This window comes from Denticeps clupeoides, chromosome 12 (assembly GCF_900700375.1).
Source record: "Denticeps clupeoides chromosome 12, fDenClu1.1, whole genome shotgun sequence".
Taxonomy (NCBI): Eukaryota; Metazoa; Chordata; class Actinopteri; order Clupeiformes; family Denticipitidae; genus Denticeps; species Denticeps clupeoides.
The window spans coordinates 1,780,680-1,799,492 of NC_041718.1; the positions used below are offsets into that span (position 1 = coordinate 1,780,680).

An 18,813-nucleotide genomic window follows, 5' to 3' on the forward strand; every position below is an offset into this window, starting at 1 on the left:
ATATAGTTTTCTGTTCTCATTGGTCAGGTGTGGCTCTGCAGCTTAGAAGGGGTTAATCGTGAGCCGAGAAGGGGGAATCCGTGAAGCTCATTGGTTGGCTGGAGGCCCAAGGGGCGGGGCCAGTGGAGATTACAGGTCTGCCGCACATCTCTCTTTTCTTTAATAAAAGCCGTGGCCGCGTCCCCATCTCCCACTCTCCATCTCTATAATCCACAATAATCATATATTCCTTGGTGCACGTGCGACGTGCAGAAAACCCTCTGATTGGCAGCTCGGTCACGTGACGCTCAGAGTCCCTGTGATGCTGGTGCGGGGCATGCTCTGTGCGTATCCCCCCCTCCTTCGCCTTTATCCACCCCTTCCTGAGCGGAGGATGCTTGTTATTGTACACCAGAACAGGGGCCATTGTTGCGTCTGTGGTGTCCTCTCATAATGTCCACGTTCTGGACCTACTGCAAGACACGCAGCTGAACAGGCGACAGCCTGAGCTTTTAGGCTGGTGAGTGACATTCATTCATTTCTGTGTGTGTGTGTGTGTGTGTGTGTGTGTGTGTGTGTGTGTGTGCGTGTGTCTGGGCGTTGCAGGCCACCCCTCAACATGCTATAATCTTTTGTAGGTTAAAATGAGAAGATGATTGTGCGGAGACGATGATGCTCGTTTATTCGTGTCAGTGTGCGGGTTGTCATTTCAGGACAGTGACGCTGACGTTGCGGGGGTCACGGTGTTTTGATCCGTTTCAGTGGTAGCTGTCACAGACGTCTCGTGTCACCAGATGGGCTTTACTGTCCTCCTAGTGGGTCAACACCTGTCTGTCTTTCACTGCTGAACTGTCCCATCCCAATACACACACACACACAGACACACACAGACACACACACAAAAGCTTCACATTAATCTCTGTGCGTATTTCAGATGATAACGTCCGGTAGAAGATGAATTCGTTTCTGTCGGTGGCTGTGGGAGTGGAACAGTGGAGCGCTTGAGGTGCTTGGGATTAGTGGGCATTAGGAGGGTTTAGCGAGTGGAAGCGCATGGACGAGGTGGCGGCGGGGGGGTGCAGTGAAGGAGGTGCAGCCCCCAAAACACACACTCATCAGTTCTCGGTGACAACACTGCCGCTCTGTCCCCTTGGCAACCACATGCTTTTCCGTGTAGACGGTGCCTTTCCCCTCGCTCTGTACTCCTCTTGTTCATCCTGATGGTGCGAGAAAGAGCTGCCATTGTCCTCTGCTCCTTTTCACATCCAGTACGATCAGCTTGGTGGTAAATGTTCATTATAACATTATAAACAGCGTTATAATAACATTTCAAGCGTTAATCGCAGAGCAAGCAGAGCTGCCCTGCATCGGCCAGAGTGGTGTAGAATTAAACATATTACAACGCTGTGGCCTTGAACTTGTCACAGAAATATGAGGCGATATGTATGTAAATTAAAGTTTAAAGTGAAGTGATTGTCACATGTGATACACAGCACCACAGCACACGGTGCACACAGTGAAATTTGTCCTCTGCATTTAACCCATCACCCTGTGTGAGCAAATGAATGTCCATATTTATAATAATGATGAACAGTGAATGTCTCACAGTAGGAATTTAGCTGAGAGACTAACCCCCACGTGCATAGATTAGGTGTGACGAAGATCGCGTTCCTTTTACATCCTGAGCTTCTTCGGTGAGGCTGCATAATTTCATTTAATCCTGAAACTTTTCAGACAATATGATTTTTCTGCACTATGATTTTATGACAATATTTTCAGACAATATGATTTTTTCCCAGACGTCTTCCAGCAAGTGGAACAGTAACATCAATGACTAGATATATCGCTGCCAACTATTAACTTCCCAGTGGGTCACAGTAGTAGTTCACCTTCTGAAAAGCAGCATTTACAGCATTTACTGTCGGTGTGCAAATCATAAATAAGGGTCCTGGTTTTGCCGGTGCGATATAAAAAAAGAACGTTTTAAATATTTCTAAACCAGGAGACACCCAGGAGATGAAGAACTGCTCATTGTGGATTATTTACTCCTCCCACAGTCAATACGTCACAAGCATCATTTTAGTAGCCTAGTGGGTAACACACTTGCCTATGAACCGGAAGGCCCAGGTTCGAACCCCACTTACTAGCATTGTGTCCCTGAGCAAGACACTTAACCCTGAGTGTCTCCGGGGGGGGGCTGTCCCTGTAACTACTGATTGTAAGTCGCTCTGGATAAGGGCGTCTGAGTGGCGTTTATCGTGTCCCTTCGCTGATCTGCCATGCAGCTTTTTATCATGTTGTTGTAGTCGTGGTCCAAATGACTGCAGTGACAATGTGAGTATTTCTGTTTTGCAGGTCAGGAAATAAGTTCTTTTCATTCAGAGTGATTGTGACACCCCTCCTGCAGTGCCTGTTGTTGGGATTCTTTACATGATCTGGGGTTTTTAAAACGCCAGTCAGGGGTGATGCGGGGAATTCTGGCTGTGCAGGGGTGGCCCGACGAAGGACAAAGCTGTTCATTACAGGCCATCGCTCCATTCTTCCTTTCATCGCTGCACTGTCCCCCGCCAACCAGAGGGGTTTCCATGGTAACCAATTAAGCAAACCACTCTAGTGCTATAGTCAAGGAGACGTTCAGAGGAAAAGCAAGGACAGACGAGGGCAGGGGCATGTCTGGCTGTTGGGGGAGGAGAGCGGAGAAATGAAAGAGATGAAAAATGAACATTACTGACAAAAACAATACAAACACATACACTACCAGTCAAAAGCACCTGGACACACCTACTCATTTATTGGTCTAACATTATTTACATTATAGAGCAGAACTGAAGATGCAGGACTATGAAATAACACGTGAGGTTATGTAATAAACAGAAAAAAATAGCAAATAAGGCAAAACATTGAACGTTGTCTCTCCAAATCAGGGAGCTTTTGCTGTGATGGCAGCATTTCATTTTCTCTCCACCACCTTTAGTTGGACAACGGGGACGGTTTCCAACAGTCCTGAAGGTTTATCATTCACTCATGTTCATCAGCATCTCATGAACAATGAGGATGAACAATAGTGAACAAAGCAGCCATGAAGGTAATAAAGAGGCGACTCTGAAAAAACAGATTCATCAAACACACTTCACTTTCTCCTGATGCAACAAATACTAAATATGTTTCTTGCATTGGATTACTTTTTCTCCATAACCACCTTAAAGTAGGTGCATCCAAACCTTTTGACTGGTAGTGTAATTTACACACATAAACATAGTCATCATCTCATGGTATTTTAATTGGTGTTAATGGGTGTGTGATGGGGCAGATTTATGTCTTCCCAGTGCCATGGTGGAGGTTATGGTGGACATGGAAAAGATGGCTCTTTCACTGCCACGTTACTGTCTTCGTTGTAATTCCCGAGCTTCTGTACAGTCATATCAGTGCCTGGGCAACCAGGTCTCTCAGCCAGAGAGAAGTCTGGCACTCAGATATCCCAAGACGATCAATGAACCACAAGCTCCTAGGCAACTTGGACATGAGCAGAAATCTACATTTCAGAGCCTCTTTATCTGTCACTTGAATGACATTTTGGAAGGTAGTCAAGTCGCTTTTCTGCTCAACTCATTTTTCTAGCTTTATACGTTTAATTTTAGATAGCGATTCAATTATGAAGATGCCAAAGTCAATGATTTACCCGTAATGGTGTTCGTAAATATTTAATAGCGCAATGAAAAAAAGCATCAGACACTGACATTCCAGGAAGACAGTGAAAGAAGACAATTTTATTGATTTTTTGTAGTATAGATATAGTAAAAAAAATCTCTATATGAGGCAGCTGTAATACATTTTATTTCATTTTCAGTAAATCTAACATGGATTATGCAGCAATATGAACATTCAACATGAAAGACCAGCCTGTTGACTTGGTATTTACAAGAATGAAAGACAGAAATGTTTTAATGGCAGTTCTGGCCATTAAAGGTAAATATGCAGTAATGAGAAATTGAATAGTGGCCCAAACTTCAAGTATTTGTAAGAATACTTGACTGGTGACTGTCAGAGATTGCAGGCACACTCTCTTTTGTCTGCTCCTTTGCCTTTTTGGACTTGCTGCGAACATGAATGGATTCTTTAAGTGGCTGCCGTTTGGCCTGAAGAAGTTCTAATTAGATCTGTGCTGTTGACACAGGGAACCCGATGAGGGGGAGATGACCTGAGCACTTAGGAGCGGACGTTGAGCACTTCCAAGGCTCTTTAAATGTCTTCAATTTTTACACCTGTACTGATCACCTTTTAAAGAAACTAATCCAACAAACGATTTAGATAAAAGCCATGATGATGATGATGGTGTGTTACAGGATTATGTTGCATGATGGTTTAAAGAACCATCCAATAAGAATCATACCTAATAGATTAGCACAAATTATATGGTTATTGTGAGGAGAAAAAGCATTTAGTGTTTGTCACATGCTCTCAATTGAATAATTTGTAAAAAATATCATTTATTTTTGTTGTTCTATAAATGTTTCATTCTTTTTTGTTTCAGTAACAGGTTGTTCTTAGTGTTGCTGACTGACTTTGGAGATTGATATCCCATTTTTATTAAGGTGTATAGAAAAAATCTGTACTTAGAGGTAAAATAATGGAAAAACTTAGTATTTTTAGTGACTATTAGTTATTTAGATATTTGCTGTAAGCACTGTAGTCATTTAAGGATCTGACTGGCTCTCCCCAGTCCTCATGTCATTCAGTCCTCCTCCCCAATGCTGAGATGCTGAGTAGAATCCACCGACTGGGCTAATGTCACGTTGTTGGTCCCTGGCATGTGCACCGCACACCCCATTGTCGGTCAAAACAATCACACAATCACATGCGGTGACCATTTACAGCACTTTTTGCTTCACATACTAGTAAATGTTGGGGTCACATCTGGATTGCTGCCGATTAATAAACAGCGTAGCCAGCCCTTTGTGTCATCGGTGTCAGCCAGGCAACCTGTCATCTTTTGTATGACAGACAAAACCAGTGGCAGCAGAGCTGCAGCCGCACCAGATGGTGGTGTGCAGAAAACACACACACACACACACACAAAGAAATATTTCCATTTGTTTTGCAGCAGGGCTGATTCCCAGCATGAAACCAAACGCTTGACAACCCTGTTGTCTCCTTCCTCATCTTTAAATAGTTGCTGCCACTACAGGGAATCTCTCCACTACAGACTCTGTGTTCACACTCAGGACTGAACCACCGTCCAGTTTGATTTCAGGCCAGTTGATGGATGCCTTTAATCTGCTGATGTAAAGACCTGGTCAGGAATGAAGAAACCGGGACCTATTTTAGGTTGTGTATTACCATGGCGTGTCAGATTATGGACACAGCGTTTCAGATTATGGCCATGGCATGTCAGATTATGGCAAATTAAAATTGGATTCCCTGTCATATCATCAGTTTGAGTTTATTCAGTAGGTACAGGAGACACCCGTCTAAAAGAAAAGATGTTCACGCTGTTCCAAGTGGCCATATATTTTGCCACTGATATTGATTAGATGAAATCTGATCCCCACCCCGCCCCCGCCTCAGTGCATAGTGACCTGACATCCGAAAATAGCCTATGGTGTTAATAATTAACAAAGTAGTTAGCAGTGGAAATGATTGTAGGAATTACATTGACTTTAAAGACACATTCACTGATCAATCTGCACTTGTGTTATTCACGATCCATTTATTTTCCTTCGAGGTCTTGCTATTGAATTGTCCTCAAATTCGATTTATAGAGTTGGATTTATAACAGTCCACCGTATTTTAGCCCCATTTTCTTCAAGGAAGATCAGTGTGAACCATCTGCTGCCAGTGACAACTTTCTTCTCTACAAGCTCCTCCCCTGCCCGGTCCCTGACATAGCCGGGACCTTTCTGGTTGAGGTAGGGGGTGAGGTCCTGCTTCCAGACAACCTGTCCATTGACCTACTAACAGCCCCTTATCTCCCTTAATCCCATCCTCGTCTTTGGCAGAGCACTTCCGTATTATTGGATATCAGCCTCGCTTGCTGACTCTCCTGGCTTCTTCATGACGTTGTCCTCGTGTTATCCCTGTCTGCACTGGGTTTACTCTGTGGGACAGTTTTGGGGGTCATAATGAGTGTCAGCCTCATCTGAACCAGAACCCATTGGTTCTTCATTAATGCCCTGTTTAATTGTTCATAATGAAAAATCTGTTATTAATCTTGTCCTTTGACGTTTCTTGCTTTCTTGCCTTAGATGAACTGACTAAACCTTTGAAATATCATTTGACCCCATTTCTGATGCTCTTAGATATATAGATCAGTCTATTAGAATTTTTCAGTTCATTTTTGATGAGTATAATCCTGACTCTCTAGACCGCATATCATCGGATCATTAAAAAAAAACGATGGGATAGTGTATATTTAGCCACAGACCACAAACAAATCACATGATGCCATGTGAAAAATCAGACCATTAAAGGACTCACAGCATAGTCTATCTGCTGAAAAGAAACTGGGGCAGGGTGGAGATGGTGGACAGGAGAAGGTCACAGGCTTTTGGAGGCATGGAACATAAAAGCAATCTTCTGATGGGACTTGGGAACAGTTTTTAACCCCATCAGTTCCTAAAGTAATCTTCATCCCACGGATTGACACATGGACCAGGGGTCAAGCCGGGGGTCTGAGCGAAGTCGAGGGAGATTAGAGAAGTAAAAGATGGAAAAGAAGGGTTACACACTATTTAAAACCCTTGATGTTGCACGGGTGGCCATTTGTATGTCATGCAGATATTTCAGTCCCCTGGTTCTTTTCTCTTCGCTGTTGGTTTTCTTTATTAATTTGTAAAAAGTGCATAGAAAAGGTTGCTAAATGTATAAATGACATTATTGTAAGCTGTAAAATTTGATTTAAAGGTATGAAACAGAAAAAAAAAGTAAAAAATATGAAATCATTGTTAAATCAACTAATTGCTAAACGGTAAGTCTGCATAATATTTAGAGGACAAGGCTGTTACACATGCAGAAAAAGAGTGTAAAACAATCTATAGTACAAAACCTTAAATTATTCACATGTATTATATTGTATAAATAAATAAATACATTTCTGTACCATGCACAAAATGACAAGTACAAAATATAATTCATGCATAATACGAGCTCTAAAAAGTAAATGTGTGGGGAAATTAGGGGGTTGGATGATAATAGTTGAACGTTGCTTATTGTGCTGTGTGTTACAGTTTAGTGTAGGTGGGTTGTTAGGCACCATCACCGTTGCCCAGTGCCAGAGAATATGAGCAGTTGTGTCTTGCTAGTCAGTAAGTTAGAGTGGGTGTGTAGGTCTGCTGACTCCGCCCACCAGGCTCTAAATATATGGGTGGCGGCAATACATAGCTAAAATCTTTGCATTCTTTGGTGTTAAGTGTAAGGAATAAAACTGTAAATAGCACGGTTATATGTGTATGTTTAACAATTATTGTACAAACTGTAGAGTAACTGCAAGGAAAGATTATAGTTTTATTCTGTATTTATAACAGGTATTACATTAAGGTTCTGGTTCAGCTGCCCATTTTATACCTTAAAACTGAACAGATTTTAAACATAGTGCATCATTAAGCAATTACATTCCTCACCGTAGATTTTATGGTAAAATTCTGGCACACACATCTGCTAGTTTTATACCGTAAATTTTACCATTTGATTTTAAAGTCCGCATTAATGTGTTAGATATATTGATCTAACCTAGTATTTCCAAAAGTAAGTATGGCTTTTAGATCCAAATGCAGGACTTGTAGTTAGTTCTCCAAGTAACTTAGTTTTATCATTACTGAAGCTGATTGTTTGAATGCATCCTCTGGCTTTGTGTAGGCGGACGTTGCATGCTCCCTCATGTTGGTGCGGGTTTCCTCTAAAATGTCCGTAGGTGTGAGTTTCTAATTTACTGCCTTTTATACTCTACTTGGGATAAAATGTCTCCCATTTGCAGTACACACACACACACACACATGTGCACACACCCAACACCCTGCTCTGTAACAGGTTGGGCCAAGTTTTGTTTGTCTGCATTCCATACTGAAGGCACTGAAGAGTTGGTTCTTCTGAAGGTCTGATGATGAATCTGCGAATCACGGCTTGGTCCAGGTGTTTCTGCTGCCTTTGATCGTGTCAGGACTTCAGAACATTATCATACCCATACCACGCCGCTGGCCGCGCCTTGTGTGTGAAGGTGGTCCCGACTTTTTTTCCACCGTCGGTGGTGGATCAGGTTGGTCTCTTCTTCCAGCTCTCAGAAAACCTGCTCTTGTTCTACATAATATATATTATCATACCCATATAAATATGTGTGTGTGTGTGTGTATAGAGGTATATTAATACTCATTAACAGTACTGTTGATAACATTTTTGAAATTCAGACACATACAATATTATAGTTCTTTTTCTATAAGAGCATAAAGTGTAGAGTGTGTGCTTATGTTGATGTGTGTGTGTGTGTGTGTGTGTGTGTGTGTGTGTGTGTGTGTGTGTGAGAGAGAGACATGGGGGGACGTCTAATTGTGACTGGCCCCCAGCAGGTGCAGACAAAGAGCTCATTTAGGACGTCCCCCTTCCCCCAGAGACTCACCTCAGCTCATTAGTCTTTCCTTTCGTGATTTACTGGCTTTTTTTAGCATGGGATCTGATTTGAAGCCAAATGGCACAGACAGGACACACACACACACACACACACACACACATAGACAGAGCTGACAAACTGACTGAGAGGTAGATATGAGAAAGCAAACCAAAGACCAGTTAGTCCATTTCTGAGAGACGCGCACGTCTTTCAGTGCTTCCTGGGACCAGGGTCTTGTTCAAATCGAGTAAAACCGTAAGCTTGGTTGGGAAGAAGCAGAATGGACATGTGCCTGCGCAGCAGACCCAGTAATGACTGTTCCTGCCGGGCCGACAGCACCGTCCGCCTGAATCACCGCGCCTTTCCTCAGGCTGCAGAAAAGCTCTTTAATGCAGAGTGATTCAGCCAACAGCAGACCCATCGCTACAGGGCGAGCCGTGAATCACTTTATTGCACACCCGCGTTCACTCCCTCCATCTTAGCATTTTATACCAAGGGAGCTTCTCTCCTTTACGTTTTCGTCATTCTGTAAGTTTTGATGGACTCTGGAAACCTCTGTTCACAATGTCCAACGGCGATGTCTGCAGCCGTCTCGGTCCCGCTGCATCTGAACAACACCACGCCCTTTTCTGTCGAGTTCTGAAGGGTTCTCTCTTTTCCAAGACATATGAGGAGATTATGCATGTCAGGATTTTTCATATTGTGAAGTGGGGAATCACTGGAAGTAGGCGGCTTTCCCTGCTGCCATTTCAACCACATATTTCATATTAATCAAACCGTTTTTTTTCATGCACAACATCAAAACAAAAAGTGACAAGGAAATGAAATGCCGACATAATTGAGGGTTTCTGGGTTTTTCCGCTGTGTTCCCAGCTCAGGGGACGTCTGATGGAGTATTTTTTCCCCTCCGCTCCATCGCCCCAAGCATGACATGTCATGCTGAAGCAGCAGGGAGGGACAGAGGGGATGACAAGAATAGAATGCGATTCTTTTAGTTCCAAGTGAATTCTACTCAGTGGGGATGAGTGCCTTCTTACATAACGTCTCCTTGTTTTCTCGATTGTCCCCATAAACGAATCCCTGGGAAGGAACAGTCTGAAGCATCAGGGATTGCATAAATGTCATATTTCAGTGGAATGCTTCACTTGACAAACAAAGTGGACTACTTACTGTGTATGGCAGCACGAAGGACAGTTATTGCACTTGGTACAAGGTTTTACTCGTGACTAGTGGTGTTTACTACACAATGTTGACTTTATTGTTTAACATTTTAAACATTTTACAGCATTTACCAGACACCCTTATCCAGAGCGACTTACAGTCAGCAGTTACAGGGACAGTCCCCTCCTGGAGACATTCAGGGTTAAGTGTCTTGCTCAGGGACACAATGGTAGTAAAGTGGGGTTTGAATCTGGGACTTTGTGGTCATCTGGTTCATAGGCGAGTGTGTTACCCACTAGGCTACTACCAGCCTACAAGAGGTGTGAACCTTCACTGGTCTCACGATTCAATTCAATTACAACTTTCAGTGTCTCAATTATCAATGCATCGTGATGCATCCCATACATTTTTCAAATACAAGGACTCACTCGTGTGGACGCTTTAATGCTTTTAGTGCGCTCACCGCAAGTTTTGCACTTCTTCTTCAAAAGTAGGCATGGTATTCTAAACTCCCGGTTAGACAATAATGTTGTATTATAGATTTCTGGACTTTCAGAGACCGATAAGATCAGCCTAATGCGTCGAAAATGCGTCGAAGTGGAACAAATTTCACTTGCACAAGGCCACAGTGTGGTGCGCCTCGCCAAACTCCTACAAGGGCAGCCACATTCAGTACCGGCACTACTTTTTACCAGAATTTTTATCACCAAGCAACTACACCCTAATTAGCATATTAGCAATTTCTGCTTTTGGTTGCATCAGTTGTAATCGGCTCCATCATGGCTGCCTGCATTGGTTCAGTTTTTTTTCACCTCCCAAACAGTTGTTGTTTCCGAGTGTCGCGCAGATCACGGCGAGGGCATCAGCTGTGTGACTAGGACTCCCGCTGGGGGGACGGAAAGAAGAAGAACAATCGCTGAACGTCTGGTGCCGCCAGCTGGGTTGCATGTGCAGCTTCTCCTTGCCAAAATGCAACCGATTTAATGTCATGTTTGCATAAGAGCTGCGGTTGCAGAACCAGCGATGATCATCAGCCCAGACCTAAAAAGGTGCCCTGGGTTTAATGGCACTTTAAGGACATTGTTTTACAGTCAGAACCTTGTCATGATCAGAAAACCAAGCTGCATGTATAACAGTGTAAAAATAAAAACGAGTTTACCGTTAAAACTATTATTGCGAGTAATCCTTGCGAACAATTGTTATTTATCACCTTGAAATGGACGTTTGCTCTCTTGCTCACATTCATTGTAAGATGGGACGTCGCAGGGCCATGACGTTTCTGCACCTTTGTTTTGCATAGAGGTTAAAAGAATGAACAGTTTCTAATTTATTAACACCAGTAAATTATTATTGCAGTTACATGTAAATATTGTGTGTAAAAAAGGCACCAACGTTACAGAGAAAACCCAAATGGGAGGAAAAATAGAAAAAAAGACAGAAAAGCCTGAACCAAGCTTCAGAGACATCACCTGATCCAGGAGAAAAATGGGTAGAGAGAAGACTCAGGAGCTGCAAGGCCCAGTTCCCGATGGAAAAGAAGATGAAAAAAGAGTCCAGCTACCACAAGTGAACAATCCTTTATACATTTGACCCACCGGAAGTTGTCACAGACCAATCAGAATGTGTTGTTTCTGTCTTGTCCCGCCCCCAGTGTCTCCCGTCTGGGGCAGACAAAGGCAGGGCGGGGTATCACAAAAACCCGTGGCTGGCATTTCACACCTCTTGCCATTTGACAAAGATATGGAAAATGGAGGTGTTGAACCTCTACGCAAAACAAAGGTGCAGAAACGTCATGGCCCCGCGACGTCCCATCTGACATCACATACATGTGGCCAGTTTAGAGTCACCAAATCCACTTTTGGTGGCTGGAAATGTAGTTTAAAGTATCATTTTTAGACTAATAATAATAATAATTAAGCACAATTATTAAGGACCTTAACTTGCATCGTTGCTGTGATAAATGGGGATATATAGGGTCGCTGTGCAGCTTGCTAATGGGATTTGCCAACTAAAATATATGTTTTGAAAGAATTATGAGTCAATTAAGGGAGGAGATGTTCTCTACAGCCTGCATGTACTTCAGCTCTCGAGGGTCTGTAAAAGACCCGTCCGTCCCAGCATCAGACTCATTTACATTCAGGACTTGAGCTCCTCATGTTTGCCTTGCTCCAGAACATACTTTTCTCAGACAGGCTTTACTGCGCTGATCTTTCAGAAGGGGCCTGAGAAAGCAGCCTGCTCGTTCGTCTCAGGGGATTCAGCCGAGTATAAATCTTGCCCCTTTCTTTCTCTAAAGTCACCATCCATCTCATCATGACCCCCACCACTGCCACCACCCCCAACACACACACACACACACACACATACGCAAACACACATACTGCAGGTTACTCTGTGACCAGCAGGCAGAATTCTTTCCTGTGGTTCGTGTGGGGTGAGAACACATCTACCTTTTCTACCTCGGACTGATCATGGCCGCATGTGCTCTGCTGAGGAGCACCAGACGTTCTAGCTCCCTCTTCTGGGAGGAGCTCAACTACTACTGAATACCTGCTGACAGTTTAGGTATTAAAAGTTTGTGTTGTGAGTTAGTTCTATTCCCAATTACCCAAGTATTATTATAACATACATTCTTAAAAATTAATTTAGGTAATAATTAAGTAATACATAAAAACTAATTATATGAAACATACAAATAATTATATTGAAACTAAATAAAAATAATTTACGCATTTACATGTTATTTAATGTACAATAGTGCAATAGACAGTGCTGCAAAAAGCTGATAGATTAAAAAAAGTCTCTGAAATGAACAAAAATTCAGATAAATGCTTTTTTTTTTTTACCCCTTTAAAATGCTGACCTGACAGCAACGGATGTAACGCTGTTTCAAGCGCTGCTTGCGTAAGCACAGATTATGTCGGCCACTGGTGGATCAAATGTGTTCTGGCATGTCAGACTTAAAATAAAAGAAAAAGGCTGACTGCTTTAAACCCTGGGATTTTCTAATCTTCTCCTTCACAAGTGGTGTGATAATTAAACACTTGCAGGTAATTTATAATAAAGCTTTAAAGTTCCTGCCAGTCAGGATGCTTTCATAAAGCATGGAGTTGCCAATTTAATAGCTTTTTTTGGTGACTTTTATAGGATAAAAACATGCAGATCTGTGGCTTATCTCTAAGTCCATCAGCGTAAAAACATTGGAGGAAGGAGTAGAGCGCATGAAGGGCATGTTTGCCTTTTACAGGCATTCACATGTTGTCAAATTTCGGCGCTGAAGGCCAGAACAGTCTGTCCAGTTCACGGTCGCAGGTCAAACGGCTCTATTTGCTCTCTCTACAGCTATGGCTGATCTGGCCGTCTCCGTGAAAGCAGGAGAAATTCCGTCTTCTCATTTCCTCTGCCTCTCAGGGATCAACACCTCATAGAACAGATCACTTGTCCACAGGCGTAGTCGGGTAAGGCAGAGCAAGGCAGAGCAAGGTAGAGCTCCTACAGACATCAGCTCTTCACACATGCAATTGTCATCTGCAGATTGTAGTTTTTCCAAATTTTTTGCCCTGAAGGGTGGGGAAAACTCTGAAGTCTGATGGTTAACCGAATTTTTGAAAAACCGAGCACTAAAGGTTGTTCTTTTTAAAATATTCACTTATTTTTTATGAGCTTCAAGAAAAGAAAAAAAATTGCAAGAACAAAATAACACTAACCTAAACAAATAAGACCATATCCAAAAGAAATTGTTTTGAATTTCAAAACTTTTGAATAAGTTTGCACTACACAGACCACTTGACGGACAGGTAAAGGCAGTTAGTACTCTGTCCTTGAGGAAGTTGATTTTTAATTCACCACTAGATTACAAGACTACACGAGTGAAGTAAGTGAGTGCCCAAGGGGCTGCAAAAACTCGAGTTGGAAGGGCAACCCTGCCCTTTTGGAGCGTGTTTATGCTCTGTTGGGTCTGTTGGTACTTAACCTTTGACCCTTGCCGGAATAGTAAAGCTAAACAAAAAAACTGCGGAGCCGTCTCGGGCTTTGATTAATGGAGAATTGAAAAGGCATGCACGTTATTTCAGCAAAATGTGCTCAAAAGTAGGAGGATAATGCCGCATGATCACTTTTATTGAACTTTTTTTTATCCCTGCATTCAGGGCCATTCCTGATTCCTGATAAACGAAATAGACGCTTTACGGACGGCACAAACTTACATGAACTGGATTCATGTAATTTATCAATACTGCAATAATTAAAATAATGATTAAAATAGAGATCATTAGGGTGTGGTGCATCAGATGCATCCAGCCCATTCCTTTAAAAATAAAGCCATTCTTTACATTTCTCTCGTAGTCCCCATGCGGCCCCAGGGCAGCTCCCCTCCCCTTCTTGTAATTGGCGGCTAATTATCACAGGTACAATTACCTGCACTCAGATGGAGTTTACCGTGAAAGTGCCTTTAATGTTAGTATTCTTTACATATCTGTATTATATTACGGAAAAATGTTTAACTGGAATTAAGACAGGGTTTTATTAATATGATTAATGCAAACCAGTCTGTGCACAATGTTTGTGTTCACTGTTTCATTTGAAGAAGGAAGCGAGGTGGAAAAGGGACGTTCTGGGACTCGTTCTGGTCGGATTAGGACAAGCCAGATATTTTTTTGCTGTGGGTGTATTTTTACTTTGGAAATGAGTCCAGTGAAGCTTTAAAAAAAAAAAAAAAGGTAGAGCAGCCCCCTCCCTTCCCTGTGACTCTGGGAGGAATCTAGGATCAGTGGCAGACAAGGAACCACGTGGGAGAAACAGAGAGGAAGCTGGGACTGAGAGGGACAGTGGGAGTGATTGTTGTAGGAACGCGGGCATCTTCAGGTTTCTCCTCCTTTACCCTGTGGGTCTAACTACTCTCGTTCTCTCTCGGTCCTTCTCATCACTCACTCTCTCTCTCTTTCTCTCGCTCTTTTTTTCCCTCTCCTCTTCCCCTCCGCCCCTTCCAGTCCAGCCACACCACGCTGAAGGAGACGTTACTGAGGAGAAGACTGGAGAAAGGAAACCTGAGGAAAGGGGCCTGAAGAAACGAAGAGAGGAGACGTTCGGACCAAGGTAAGGGCTTCCTTCCCAACATTTCCTTCATTCGTGCTCTGTGATGGTGGGAGTAAGAGACTTTTTCCAGTTTCTCTCCTTTCTAAGTTGTGCCGCTTGCTGCTCGTGCTCCACTATCGTCCGTCCTGTGAGCTACATGGAGTCTCAGCTGTCTGCAGCTTGGGGAGCACAGATGGCAAGGGATGAATAGATTTGAGGTTGTGTGTGTGTGTGTGTGTGTGTGTGTATATTTGAGCTCAGATTTTAAGACAAAGATGATTTGATGTGGAATTATTGGTCAGGGAAAGAGAAAGGACCACAGCACTGATGCAGAGTTCTAGACACGACCCCCACTTCCCCATCATGTGCTTTCTGCTTGAACGAGCTGTGGCGTTTAATAAAAGTGTTCACTTGTTCCATGTGTTTTCATGTGTATGCTTGTGCTGATGTGGACGGTGTTTGTGTGCTTGTTGTTTGGAAGGTCTAGTTTCATCTGAACTGGTGATGGTCCTGCTTTGAACATTTATGCATGATGCTGATGATGTCGGAGGGACGAAGGAGAAAAAGAACATGAGGACTGGGTGGGACCAGAGACTAATTATACGCCAAGTTAATTGCTAACCGCCAGAGCCACAGTGGGGGTGTCACAGATAAGCTGAAAAGGCCTCTGTTTGAAATGATGGTGGCTCCTGGCACGCAGCTCACAATGGGCCAAAGCCTTATGATTATCCAAACCCATGCCTAGGAAACAGCATTAAAAAAAACCCCAAACAGATTTCAGAGCGATGGGCTGGCATCATTCGACCGGAGCGAAACAGACTGTTTAGTGGCCAGCACCCTGGGAGCGCCTGGCACTGTGTGAATGAAGTGGCTGCAGGACTTGGCTTTAACCTGAAGGCCAGAAGAGGTGAAGGGGGGGTGGGACAAATTGTTTGTTTGCCAGCACCGCAAGCTTACAATGTTTGTAAGGGAGTCTCACTGTTGTGTAAAAGAGCAGTCTGTGTCGTTGGATTAGATTTCGTCCAGGGACCAGAAGTTGATGTTTATTGAATTGATGTATTGTGCAATGTAAATGTTGCAATAAAAACTTCTCTGCGAGGGACAGTCCTGCAAATGTACGCATGGGGTGAAAGTGAAGTGATTGTCATTGTGACACACTGCGGCACAGCACACGGTGACACAACGAAATGCGTTCTCTATATTTAACCATCACCCTTGGTGAGCAGTGGGCGGCCATGAAAGGCGCCCGGAGAACAGGGTGTGGGGACGGTGCTTTGCTCAGAACTGTTTATGTACTAGGTCACTGCATCTGTAGATTTTTTCAAATCGACAGATGCAGTGCTAGCATTGCCCATGTTAGCTAGCAGATGTCGTTTCAGATGGCCGTGTATAACACTAGTATTTTTATTCTACTTTAACAGATTGTGCAGGCCACACATATCCATACATGTGATGTGTGTCTGTCACCTACTGCCTCGGCTGCCATGTTTCATGTTGGGGTCTTGTATTGAAATTCCCCTCCACACGTGCCCAAGTGCTTCATAAGTTTGAAATGAATTCAGGTTTGGTTTGATTTTAGGGCCCTCCAATATGCCTATTCACTGAGGGTTTCTGGAAGTCCTTAAAGATCTCCTGCCATGAAAATGTCACTTTCTGAGATTATTTTAATACAAGTTGTATAAAGAGAGATTTGGTCATTCTGCTTCACCGCTCAGAGAGTGGCAGCTCAGAGGGTCAGATCTGGAACTTGTTACCTCCCGTTCCTCATGCTTTGTCCGCCCAGAGAATTTAGGGGAACCCCTCCCCTAAAAAAGTAGCTTGCTCGACCATCATGGCTTGAAAACATTGCTCCGTGACTGGATGTAAAAATGAGTACAAATGTATTTTTTGTCACACAAGACTCTGAAGAACCAGTGAGTTTATTCATGTTTTAACACTGACATGACTTCCTGTCAGCGCCAAACAATGTGGTTGGTGAATGGTGTCGATGATGTCATTTCCACAAATGCCCCCTTAACTTCTATAGGCCGCTCTCCTCCTTGTCCCGCCTCTCTTCTCCTCATTAGCATTTAAAGCTACAGACGGTGAAACGGCATGTCCTGGGAAATCTCATTGTGGGACTGGTTGAATTTCGGAAAGACACTTCAGATACAGTAATAGGGGATATATATATATATATATATATACACACACACACACACACACACACACACACACACATACATACATGCATATATATATATATATATATATATATATATGTGTGTGTGTGTGTGTGTGTGTGTGTGTGTGTGTGTGCGTGTGTGTGTTAATAATAATTAGAAATATCTTTTTGTTCTGATAAAGCCAAACTGAGTGCAATCTTTGTAATGTGAAGCTCTGTGTTTGTCCATACTGGATTTCACAGTGTGAACATAAAAACCTTTCATTTCATTTTTAGTTTTATATAATTGAACTTCACTTTTTAGAATCCTCAGACACCATGCGTCCATTAGTTGTTTTGTAACCTTCTAATGGCCAAGGTAACATCTGATGCCAAATTCATTTTTTATCCAGATGAAGAGGGATGCAGAGCCATAATCTAACATTTTAAACCACCCCTCAGTATTCAAATGCTTCCTACTTTTCTTCTGCCTGTGCATGCTAAGTAGCACCGGTCAGTGAGATTACCGTAATAGTGACTGTGGCAGGCTGGAAGCAAGGCTACTAGTGGACTGAGATAGACAAGAAGCTAGGGGTCGAGAGGGATGAGGAGAGATATGCGTGCAGAAAGATTTCGTGCTTGTTGGATAATTGGACGTTTTAAGTGCTGGGCCAGGATGTTGGCCTTCCAGACCCAGTGTGTTCCAGCAGGGGCTTTGCTGCAAACAAGCATGAATGTAATTTAAATTGGTGGCCTCAACGCATTGCTGAGATAGCTTCAGAACAACCCTGTAACCCAAGCCAGGTGTAGCCAACAAGCTTAGACACCCTTTATTTCTCCCGTGTATGGTCTGAGGAAGACATCTCTTGCGTGTGGAAACCTGCCTTTCAATGTCCCCTTTGGCAAATGTGGGGGTGGAACGGGGATCCAGCTAAATACCAGCACGATGAGCCATCCCAGCAGTAGAAACACCCATCCTTTTGTCTGGAAAGCCTTTGGCTGTCGACAGGAGATCGTCCAGGTGTCGACACCCCGTCTCGTCACGGCAAGACAATATGCATCAGACATTCATGCTCCAAAACAGCACCGCACACCCCTGCACACGCTCCTCAAATCCCTCGTCCTTGGGGAAGAAGGCCTTTGAACTGCTTTTGTGACTTTTTTTTTTTGTGGGGTTTTTTTTTAAACGTTACTCTTGTTAATTAAAATGTAAGAAATATTTGTGTACAATATGTTTGATGTGCAATATTATCCAAATTTCACTATTTGTTTTGTTTAATTATTCCAGAGTTAAATAAACATTTACTGTGCAGGGTATGGAATCCCTATAATCTTACCAGTTTTAGTGTAAATATTGCTGTAATTTGTTACTCATTCGTCAGATTTGTCTAAGCTGTTATGGCAACATTCATATTCTGTTGTGTTACTATAATTAAAAGGTTTTGCATAGCGTTTTGCATAGTGTGTGCAATCGCTACGGATAAGTAGTGTATATGTTGAATCGAATATTCATGTCTGACCCATTCACTTCCAACTGAAGTATTCATAGTGCATTTTCTTAGTTTTACGTCTGCTCAGATGGCTGGAAAAAGCTGTGGTCAGTCATAAAATTGCGTTTGTAAATTTACTTGGTGTTGTCACACATATTAATGCTAATTTTCCCAACCCAGAAACAACATACAGCGTTGCAAACTGAACTATTTGCTCAAGGTGTAACTGTAGGCTACTTGTGTCGCAGGTCCTGTTTCCTGTAAACCTGTTCATATTAGAGTCACCCATCCTTTCCAGGACCATGACTTGCCATCATTTTTCTTATGTGGTGTGTGGTGGTATAAGTGACAGTAATCTGAGATGGGAATAG

General features: G+C 42.9%; 1 protein-coding gene across 2 annotated transcripts in view; it reads left to right on the plus strand.

Moving 5' to 3' along the window:
- The first annotated feature begins 342 nt into the window (after nt 1-342).
- Nucleotides 343-18,813, plus strand: part of plekha6 (pleckstrin homology domain containing, family A member 6) — a 71,489-nt gene continuing 53,018 nt past the window's right edge. Inside the window, exons 1-2 of one of the 2 annotated variants that reach the window (XM_028997698.1) lie at nt 343-499; nt 14,725-14,830. The gene's annotated coding sequence lies outside the window, so the exon portion shown is untranslated. Of the gene's footprint in view, nt 500-14,515; nt 14,619-14,724; nt 14,831-18,813 lie in introns of those variants that run through there. The other variant, XM_028997699.1, reaches the window with a different exon arrangement.